The sequence below is a fragment of the Solanum pennellii genome, chromosome 9, assembly GCF_001406875.1.
Source record: "Solanum pennellii chromosome 9, SPENNV200".
Classification (NCBI taxonomy): Eukaryota; Viridiplantae; Streptophyta; class Magnoliopsida; order Solanales; family Solanaceae; genus Solanum; species Solanum pennellii.
In genome coordinates, this window is record NC_028645.1 from 37,109,094 (window position 1) to 37,120,524 (window position 11,431).

General features: G+C 33.5%; 1 long non-coding RNA gene and 1 pseudogene across 1 annotated transcript; one reads left to right on the plus strand and one right to left on the minus strand.

Moving 5' to 3' along the window:
- Positions 1 to 3,110: 3,110 nt before the first annotated feature.
- LOC114078609 lies at positions 3,111 to 3,591 on the minus strand. Its single transcript, XR_003580250.1, has 2 exons — positions 3,500 to 3,591; positions 3,111 to 3,379 (listed from the first exon to the last, which is right to left on the minus strand). It is a non-coding gene; the product is annotated as an uncharacterized LOC114078609 (long non-coding RNA).
- A 12-nt stretch (positions 3,592 to 3,603) lies between these two features.
- Positions 3,604 to 5,152, plus strand: LOC107029741 (annotated as a pseudogene).
- Positions 5,153 to 11,431: the final 6,279 nt, after the last annotated feature.

Here is an 11,431-nt window from a genome sequence, read left to right on the forward strand (position 1 = left end):
AGAGTGTTGATCGAGTACTGTAGTTTAGATTGAAGGTGAAAATTTGAAGACGTCTGCAGATTTGCTTAAAAAGGTCAAAAAACTTTGATAAAGAAGAATCTTTTTGTGATTGAGGTAATTTTGTCATACGCTGATTTAGTTTATCTTATAGTTGATGAATTTGTTGTTTTCCTTTTTGTTAAAAAATGACATTTTAGTTTCTCTTTTTTCCTCTTTTTATGAGAATAAGAAATTATATGTACTTGAAACTATATTTGAGTGATGATATTCAATTTTCTCAAATAGTTGCGAGTTGCGACTCTGATAGTAAAGCTTGTATTGTAATTGATATGATTGAAAATGTTCCTAATGAAGTATTTGAGGAAAGTTTCTAAGTTACGTTGTATTCTTACTTATTTGAGGAAAGTTTCTAAGTTACGTTGTATTCTTACTTCTGTATAGGTATTTTTTTATGGCTGCTAATAATGCATACCAATTGGATCCCGGTCCACTTGATCCGTGTGTATTAACTGGACAACTCACTCATAGGTCACGAGATATATGGATAGGGAATGATAATATGATTTTGAACACAAGGAAATGTGATGGGAAGTTTTGGGACCTAGTAAATGAACATCCCATTCATCCACGAGTCTTAGATGTGATTAAACTATCCGGATTATATGGTGTTTATAGGTCTCATAGGCCTGTTATAGATCGTAGTTTAATCACCACACTAGTTGAGAGATGGCGTCCTGAGACTCATACATTCCACTTTAGGACGGGTGAGACTACGATCACCTTACAGAACGTGGACATATTGTATGGATTACCCGTGAAAGATAATCCAGTAATTGGGTGTGAGCCACAAAGGTCTGTAGTGGATTGGAAAAATATTGTTAAAGATTATTAGATTTTGCTCCACAACCTCAAGACTTTAAACATAGTAGTCTCAAGGTCTCTGCGCTTAATGCACACTTGCAACTTCAACCACGATTGCCCGACTTTGACAACACAGGATATGGTCAACGAGAAAACTAGGTGTTATATGTTTTGGATGATTGCTGGTTTACTATTGGCAGACACATCTGGTGGTCTTTTAAAGCTTATGTACTTGCCTATGTTGGAAGATATCACTACAATAGGGTCTTACAGTTAGGGTAGTGCAACCCTCACATATTTGTATCGTTTTCTTTGTAAAGCCTCCTAAAGTAGCCATAATGAGATTGCTGGATTCCTACCACTACTTCAGGTATACCCAATAATTACACTTGATATTTATTGAAATTTTATCTAGTTTATAATTATCTATTATGTTCAGATTTGGGAATGGGAGAGAGTTACCGTCCTTAGGCCTCCGATTGTATCACAAAGAGATACGAGGAATATTTTCCCAGTTGGTTTACCAAGGGGTCCACATGCTGCTAGATGGTTTGCACATTTTAGTTGGACCGACACTACCAAACACGTGTTAAGAGTTTTCAGGTATGTACTGGATTCCATGACAGAGGATCAGGTAAGATATTGTATTAATTTTCTCTTAACTTTCATATATATATATATATATATATATATATTGTAATCGTGAATACTTTTTTTAATAGTTTATTTGGGAACCATATACTTCTGACATAATTGAGAGTCTTCCCGAATATTTCCGCGTTGGAAGAGACATATGGCGTGCTAGAGTTCCAATTTTTTGTTGGGATGTTGTTGAGGTTCATTTACCCGATCGAGTTATGAGGCAATTTGGATTGGTACTGGCGATACCATCTTCATTTGAATTTGACGTTACACATTTTCACCATGATCGTCGAGGAAGATCAAACACAAATCGGGAGTTAGAGCATGCACAATGATTCATTTTTGAAACCATATTGACCAATATGTATGGAATGCACCAATCCTTCATGGATCACTTCGGTATGATGATACCTACCTTATTTGGTTTAGACGTATTACTCGTTTTATCATTGGTAATCCTATTTCGAGTCCTCAACAACAACAAGGTTACGTGCCTAATGTGACGACATACGAAACAATAGTAAGTTTCATAACTTGATTTTTCTTTACTGTAACTTGTCCAGTTAGCATATTGAATTAGTACAATCTGATTCATGAGCATTCTATCAAAGTTTGTACTTCATTTTTGTGTATTTATGGATATGATTTGTCCAGTTAGCAAAGTCACATATAGCTTTAGAGAAGGTAGCATGGTGGTTCCATTATCCGCGGAAGTTGAACCATATGCCTATTGATTCCTTGGGTAGTTGGTTATTAAAGAAGTTAGATATTAGCTTATTAATTGTTGGAGCGTAAGTGATTTCTTCCGAGCTATAGCTAGAACCTAGATTGTTGAGTACCATTTTTCTTGTTTCAATATTTCCACTTTATGTGGATGTATTCATATATGGCTTTTTCATTCTTGTTCGAGTCATGTCCAAAAACATGTTAGATGTTTGATTCTCTGACATATACTATTTTGAAGGACTGAATGGGTTAATTTTAAATTCTAAGGCAAGTTCTGTTATGGAAAAGGTTTACTAAATAGCTCAATGTAGCACAGCCTAGGAGACTCTGTTATTTTTTCATTTTTATTGAAATCTAATCAGACTCTTATCTTGGTCGGTGAAACCGGTAGTGGTAAAACAACTCAGGTCAGAAATTCTTGTGTCTTAAGACTTAACCTTATTTTTTATTTAGTAGTAGCCCTTTGCAATTTTATTGGCAACTCATTGGAATTGAAACTTAGTTATTGTTGGGTGTTTTAGATGTCTACGGTTTCTAAGAACAATTAATTTGATTTCTACACAAACTTTAACAAGAAACGAGAGTATGGCTGTGTCAACTAAAATTAGATGTGGCATTCATTTTCTAGTAATATATTACTGGTAGTTAGACACTATTTGTATAATATATTATAGGGATATTAATGAGTATTTTGTTACCTAGCTGGCTCCTCATGATTTTTTTTATAGGATTGAGATGAGTACTAGTAATATGTATAGGACATTCACATAGCTAACCTTACACTAGCTCAGGATTGTGTGGTTGTTTGATTTATTCACTGATTTCTGGACTTTCCTGATGCAAGAAGAAGCTTACTATGCTATAGGTGAAGAGAAGCATAGTAAGGACAATTCTTAAAATGTCATAAGTTGTAGAATAAGAAAATGACTCAAAATTCTATTTTCCATGAATTTCGACTATCACAACAGCATCAAGGAGGATACGCACCAGCTACATTGCCACTCTTGTGCCGTAATATTTATTTAGGAATGAGAAACTGGAGGTAAGCTTTACCTGCTATAGCTGCTAGAGTCATGTCATCTGAGTAGCCCCCATCTCGAAGCCCTGACACTACACAATGGCGGTCGGTTCTAAAATTGTTCGCATGCATCTGGAAATAAAAAGGTACAAAATAACTTGTAACCAGATGCTACATAAGTAAAATGTTTGTCAAATAGAGAACGTGGATGTACTCATGAAACAGGGAACAAATGTGATGGCAAAAACTAACCATCATGCATCCTCCCCACAGAAAGAATGTTTTTCCACCAGTAGCAAATCCCATAGAACATGGCTGTAAATAAATGGCAATGAACCAACAAGGTAAAGACAGTCAGCAAAGCTACAACTAAGTTAAAAAGAAACCTTTATAAATCAAACCATCTGCACTAAAGACATGCAAAGACAACATAGATGCAAAAGGTGGTATTAGGTGGTTGGATCTGCTAACAGATATAATGTTATATTGTTGGTTCTGTTGTTATCTACTTGTTCCTAATTTACTGCTCTGCCACATTTTTTTTTATCAAAATTAAATCAACATGTTAAAAATCTGATTACCTCATTAATTTTGTGTGGTTTACGAACTTGGTCAAGTTGGCCTCTTTTCAGTACTTGATTCCCTCATAGAAATAATTTATTTTGAATAGACACGTCATATTCATTTGATGGTTAATAAAGCAATATCACTCGGTGATAAACCATCAATAGAAGAATTTTACGGGTTTCGTGCAATGGTGCGGGATGAAGGATCTAATTGTTTGGCATATGTGCAAGAGGCATATAGGATTCATGTGCAAGCAAATTATAGAAGAGATGAGCTAATGTCTGACCATTTGCATCCTTCTACTCGTCGGCAAGGAAAAGGTGGTATTGCGGGTAGGAAGGTACGTGCTGTTGAGAGAGGTCAAGCACCTATTGAAATGGGTGAAGATGATCAAGCCACACAAGATTTCCAAGCAGCCTCGAATTATGAACCAATAAACATTGATATTGTGACATACATGACACCACAGACTCCACAAATATCAAGGAACCCAAGTCTTTCATCACTTGAAAATGTATTTGGTAGTAATCAACCTTAATATTTTGACAACGCCCCAAACTTTTCTTCATCGCCAAAGGTAATGAGTTGAATGATTCTAACAATGAAGTGTATGGTGATGAGTTGGAGGATGCAAATGAAGGTGCAAGCCAAGCTGGTGAACCATCGGTGAAGAAAAAGCGTACAATTATTCCTTAGCTTTGTGGGACTTGTAATTTAAATTCTTCACATTATTCTTTGACGTAAGTGTTCCTTTTTAGTTGAATAACTGAAAAATTGTTCCTACTTTTCAGGGAGTCATTATCTTAATCAGCACGGCCAAAAGAACAAAACAAAATATAATAAAGTTTCTGTGTTGACAAAGAAAAAAGGCAAAGGATGAATCATGTGGTTCCAAGTGAGCTCTAATCAAGATGAAGAAAAAAGTTTGTTATTAACTGTGTAGTTTTTCAAGAAATCTCTTAATGATGCTGTTCATTCGGAGACTTCTGGTGATTATCGGACCTTTCTTTTATCTTTTTTGGGGCCTGGACACCGAATGAAGAGTCTACGCCATGCAACAGGTGTTATTAGTGTGGTATCTGTGTTGAAAGTAGTGTGTAAGGCAGGCAGTTTCTGTTGCATGCTTTTTAGTTGATTTGGACCAATGTATGTCCATGATCAGTTGGATACCTTTTTATTTTAGTCGAATACTAAGCGTGAATAGTGTTATGCAGATGTTCACTTATTTGGGTATGTTTGGTACCGAACTAAGATTGTTATTAAGAATTAGTACCTTGTAAAGATATACTTAAAGTACAGTTTAATTTTCTTTGTGGGATGAAGTGGAACTTTTATTAATTGTGTAGTTTTTCATTCTCTGGAAAATGGCACGGCGTGTCAATACAGCAAGGAACTTCCTTTTGATGGTTAATCTTTTTTTACTTAACTTGGTATGGTGTCAAAGTATTTAGTAATATAATAGAAAGATATATAAAAATTTAATTATTATCTGAATTACGTTTCGATAGATAACTGAAAGAAAATCATCAAAACTAGACATTGACCCACAATTAGAATTAACACAATTACAGTAATAAAAAATTGTCCACTTAATTTTAATTACGATCTGGACATCGACGCCTATCATGTCCGGTTTGTCTACATAATCCGCAAGCTCGCTCATATACAGCAGCACCACGATCCATCTCATTGGGTATTCTAGTGTTCCTTGATCGATTGAGACGACGATAGAATTCATTACTTTCCATTCTAAAACTAGGAGATGGCCAATACGCCTTATGGACAACCGGTGAGAAGGATCCAGAATATGTTGCAACATAATTCTCTGCAGTGAAATGTTCACTAACAAAGTTTCTAGCTAGCCCTTCCGTTCTATCAGTAACCTTCATGACATGTGAACATGGGCAATGCAAATTAACCCATTTTCCACAATCACATTTTCTTTTAATTCAATGAAACACAATGAGGATTACCGCCAGTACTATCAACCTGGATATATCTAACCTCATATAATTCTGTGGGTATATTCCAATCAAAAACAAAGTGTCTTTTTGAACTTTCATAGTTCTTCTCCCACTTCATTTTGAACCTTTCGGTCCACAATTTATTTTGTTCTAGAAGTTATTGCGCTTTTTGAGACCTACGAGTGTATCGTTCAACAGTTTGCTCTAATGAAAGTCTAACCATAGCAGTGACCGGCAAGACACGTGCTTTTTTCAACACTCCATTGAACGACTTTGAAAGATTTGTTGTAAACACTCCCCATCTTTTACCACCATCATGGCTAACAATCCATTTCTCCAATGGGATTTCCATGAGATATTCATATGCTTCTTCATTTTCTTCTCTAATTTGCCAAATCAAGGATTCAAATTTTCTTACTTGATGGGCTGAAGCAGCCCTCCACACCAGCCTACTAAGATCCTTATTTGAAAATCGAGATTGAAAATTGCTCTTAAGATGCCTTATACAATATCGATGAAAGACTCGAAGCTCCTGAAATCGTCGCAACTCCTGCAAACTTGTCAATATTCCTTTTGCCCTATCAGATATAACACAAATATCTTCTCTATCTTTTATGACATGTGCACTCAAATTCTTAAAAAACCATTTCCATGCCTCTTTCGATTCTTTGTCTACAATAGCAAACGCTAGAGGAAGAATATTATCATTTCCATCAATTCCAACAGCAATCAATAATTTGATCTCATATATTCCATATATATGAGTTCCATCTACTGAAATAACAGGGCGACATGTTTGAAATCCATCAATGCATGACTTGAAAGCCCAAAATACATATTTAAAAGTTTTTACCTCTAATGAACTCATAGATTCTTCGTGTTTCCATTCCACAATTGTTCCATGGTTAAAGTATTGAAAAGCTACAAAAAATTTGGGTAGGTCACTAAATGATTTCTTAAATTCACCATACACCAATTCAAATGCGCATTGACGTCCAAACCACACTTTTCTGTATGTTATTTGATGACCAAATTTTTCGTAAACCTTGGAAATGACATCTACCACCAAAACCTTAGGATTTTTTTTGAATTTGATTAAGAATCAAAGATGCAATTAAATTGGTATTTAGATTGACATGACCTCTAGAAAGCCCCTCAGTCTCACATCTATGATTTTCAATATATTTTCCTATTTTCCACAGGTTATCTCCAACCTTTCGTCCTCGGAGAAACCACAAGCAACCCAATGAAGTATGAAACTTGCATCTTACAACCCATAAACTCTTATTTGATGTCACCACCTTGAATTCTTTATTTTTTTTCAAACTCCAAATTGTCACAGCTCGTTTTAATTTTTCTTTACTATTAAAAAACATACCTTTTTGCAAAACATTTGTGCCATCTTCAGACCAGACCGAACAACACTCCATCTCAGATTCACATGTAGATATGAAAATGTCTTCATCGGTATCTAATGTTCTAAAATAAGATACGTCATTTTGCACTTCACACACATCCCTTTCAAATTGATTAGGAACATTTATACCAATGTAATTTTGAGAAAAAACTCTAACATCATTGATATCTTCATCTGATTCACCTTCATCGGTATCTAATGTTCTAAAATAGGATACGTCATTTTGCACTTCAGACACATCCCTTTCAAATTGATTAGGAACATTTATACTAATGTAATTTTGAGAAAAATCTCTAACATCATTGATATCTTCATCTGATTCACTTTCACCATCATCTTTTGAAGGTTCATCTTCCTCCAAATTTTCTTCACTAATTTCAGTATTTACATCACTATATGAATGAACATTGTTCTCATTTTCTCTGTGGAAAAAGAGATTCAATTAAATTCTAGAAAATTATGAGACATAGAAGCTTGTTTTAAAACCAATAATTTATACTCCATAAGGTTATTCCTTAAAAAAGTTAAGGTAATTAATCACAAAAATATCACTATCTCCACTAATTCCATATAGTGATCTATATATGTATATTTATAATGAGTAAAATTATGTTATCTACTAATTATATTAAAATTCATTAAAACATAAATTTGTTGTTTTACCTGCGCTCATATTCCCTCGGGCTATTGTCAACATGTCTTTTGCTACTTGAACCTTCGCCAAATGATCGTTGGTCACACATTAACAATTATTGAAATGGTGGTTGAGCAATCGGTTCTGCATAATGAGATTGACTACCGTGGCAAATCCATAATTTTTGAGACAATAAATTCATGTGATAACCATGTTGACCCACTAATTTGAAATATATCATTTTGATTTATTGATTTGGTATTTACATACATTTTAAAAACATTTATGTCAATCTTATCCGCAAAGTTTTGAGGTATAAAAAAAATTATAGCAAAAATTGATCATCCTCAATTTTAAACTCAATGAACCTTGTATGTTTACCTTGAATCGAACAAGGATATTTTTCCGAAATATCTATTTGAATATTTTCACTAGTTGTATCCATTTTCTCATGCAATAATTCAACCAATTCAACATACTTCATTGAAGTATACATGTTAATAATCATTCATGCACATTCAGTATACCTGCATCCGTTCATTTCAGTAATTATTTCGCCACCCTAGTACAAAGCAACCATCACATTATGTTCAAAATTTGCCATTTTTATTCCTACACATAAAAATAAGTCATCTTTCTAAGTAATAAATAAGAAAAATATTTGAAAGCTATGGTAAAAATAATACACAATATGAGATATTGACTTGACTTATTTAATTCATACCTTTGTAGATATTGTTTCAAAATTAGGCTACACAAACAAAAGTTTGAATGAATATTGTTGGAGTGCATAGAACATTTGTTTCAACAAGGTTGATTTAATGTAAAAAAGTGATCAGCGGTAACATTTTATGATCTGTAAGATTCCAATGTAGCAGGATTTTATTCTTAATTCGATGCCCCGTGATTAAATTTACATATAATGTGACTGACAGTTGTGTTTTATATAAGAAACGTGATTATCAGTTACGTTTTATAATCTGTAAAATACAGGATTCGATCTTTTAATTGCACAGCCCATGATTGGATAAAACGTGTCTACAGTACTAAAATATAAAATATTACTTTGAGTAATGTTTTAGCTCTAAAACGTGATTCGAGATAACGAAGTATAAAACGTTATTGTCAATAACGTTTTATTTCTGTTTGCTCTGTGAACTTTTGCTTTTTTTCTCATTAAATTTTTTAAAATAAAATAAAGCATAAAACATTATTGTGAACCACGTTTAAACTATTTTTATAAATATATTTAAAAACATACTATTTTGATAAATTGGTTTTAGAATGGCTTATAAACAATATTTACTTTGTCAATTAAGTATTCTATTGTTAAATCATATGAAAAAATTCAGAATAACCCATATTGATATGTGTTGTAATTTGCTTACATTGGTTGCCTCAGTTGACTTGTGTTTTATAGATTCTGATATAGGATATGTATGGCACAATCTTTGTGTAGAATATGTAGCTTTATCGAAAACAATAGATGCTCGTTGAGGTAGAACCATCATAAAAAGAATACCACATTACTTATTTATTCATTTTTATGCATTAATCTAAAAGAGATATTATATTTTTTTTATTTTTTCACTAGCAAGCATGAATTAATGAAATAGTTAATCTACTGAAATACCTTTAGTGTGACAGGATTTAATGCTATTGAGGATCAGATCGCTCCATCTCCAAAATGTGAATCATGCTAAATAAATAATCAAAATCATTTTATTTTAATGTTTGCATCTCCAATAACATCTTTTCTTATTTATGAACTAAAGTAATTGTTAAAAGCGTAACATGCTCTTTCTTTTAGAAGAAAATTCAGTTTGACCTCTATTTTTGAAATTATCTAAAGATGTTTCCTTTTGAGATTAGGAATGCAATTATTTTAATTATTCAATCATGTTTTTCTTAAGGATAAGTTGTATTTTCACACTTCATGTTATGTATTTTATTTGAAGGATAACTTGAGCATAGGTTAACCGTTCTCTTGAAGTTGAGTAGTATTTTGGTGAATTAATATAAATTTTCCTAGATTTATCATTCGCCTGAATTGTCTTTTTTATTATAAAGGTAACAACTCTTATACCCGGAATAAGACCCATTTCAATCTATGATACAAAAGAACATGTGCCACATATTTGATGTGATCTTGCAATGTATGGATAGGTGCTCGATTATTTTTCTACCCACGCAGTCCACACGGAGAATACTTTCAGTAAATTTTAAACCTCATATGTACTTATGTTCATAAACTTGGGTGTATTCCTACTTGAGTCATAAGATAATGACTAAGGTATATGTTGATTGGTCTTTTAAATTCGGTGTCTTTCTTCCACACCAAAAAGAAATATCCTTACTTGACAAAGCAAGGACCTTAAATTTCTATATTAGGTGGATCACTAGTTGTTTCACTTAATACAAACCTATGGGGTACATAATTAGGGACAAGGAGATTCCTACTAGAGACCCAACCTCTGTAAACGGGAGAGTCTGCTCATATCAATATCCTCTCGATGCAAAGTAAAATTCCAATGGAAGTATACATCTATATATCTATCTAGCTATATTACCTTAAAAGCATGAATTCCTAACTTGAATGTTAAATTACTATATTATCCTCAACTTAGGTTGTGACTTTTTCAATAAGTTGTGACTTTTTAAAAAAGGTTGTCATTTTTCGTTGAGTCGTGACTTTTCCAAAGAGTTGTGACTCTTTCAATAAGTTGTGAGTTTTCCAAAGTGTTGTAACACTACACCATTTTCGGCCTACAGCAACACCACGTAAGTGTAGCCTAAACTAGCAAAAAGTGTGGCCTTTGAGAAAAGGCTACACTTTTGGACATTCAGTAACACTTTTTAGGGGCTGCCCAAAAGAAGCGTAACCTTTGACATTAGGCAACACTTTTTAAATGTTGCCATCTTTGGCAACACTTATAAAGCGTAGCCAAATAGGTATAAGGGCACGCTTTGAAGACGTACATTAGCAACACCTATTTTTTGTTAGACTACACTTAAAAGCGTTGCCTTTTCAGATTTATTGGTCACACTTAAAAAGTGTTGCCTTTTATTGGTCATCTATTGCAACATTTATAAAGTGTAACTTTATATCTCATCTATTGCAACACTTATAAGGNATGTATAAAAAGAATAGATATGACACAAAATTAGTCGATGAGTGGAAATGCACCATTTTAACCTTACTTGAACAGTTGGGTGTTTCCAATACTCGATCAACTGGCGGAATTGATTATGTGGAATGCCATCAGGACATTTTGCTAGCATATCCTCAAGGGTACTGTTTTTATCAAAAAAATTCTTTTTAATTTTTTGCTTGTGTCGCCTCCAAGCATCACGAAGACCAGTCATCACCCACTTCATTCCTTCTACTGGAAGTAGAAATTTGGACTATGCAAAATAAAATATATTTAGTTTCAGTAAGTAAAAAAAAAATATGAATTCTCAAGAGTGGTTGTTTTTACATTGACGTATTCCCACATGCGCTTTTTAGTATCATTTGGCACCACATGCCAACTAGTGTACATCAAGCTGATGAATCTAGGATTCCTTGCAATTGTTCCTATAAAGTTGCTTAATTGTGACAC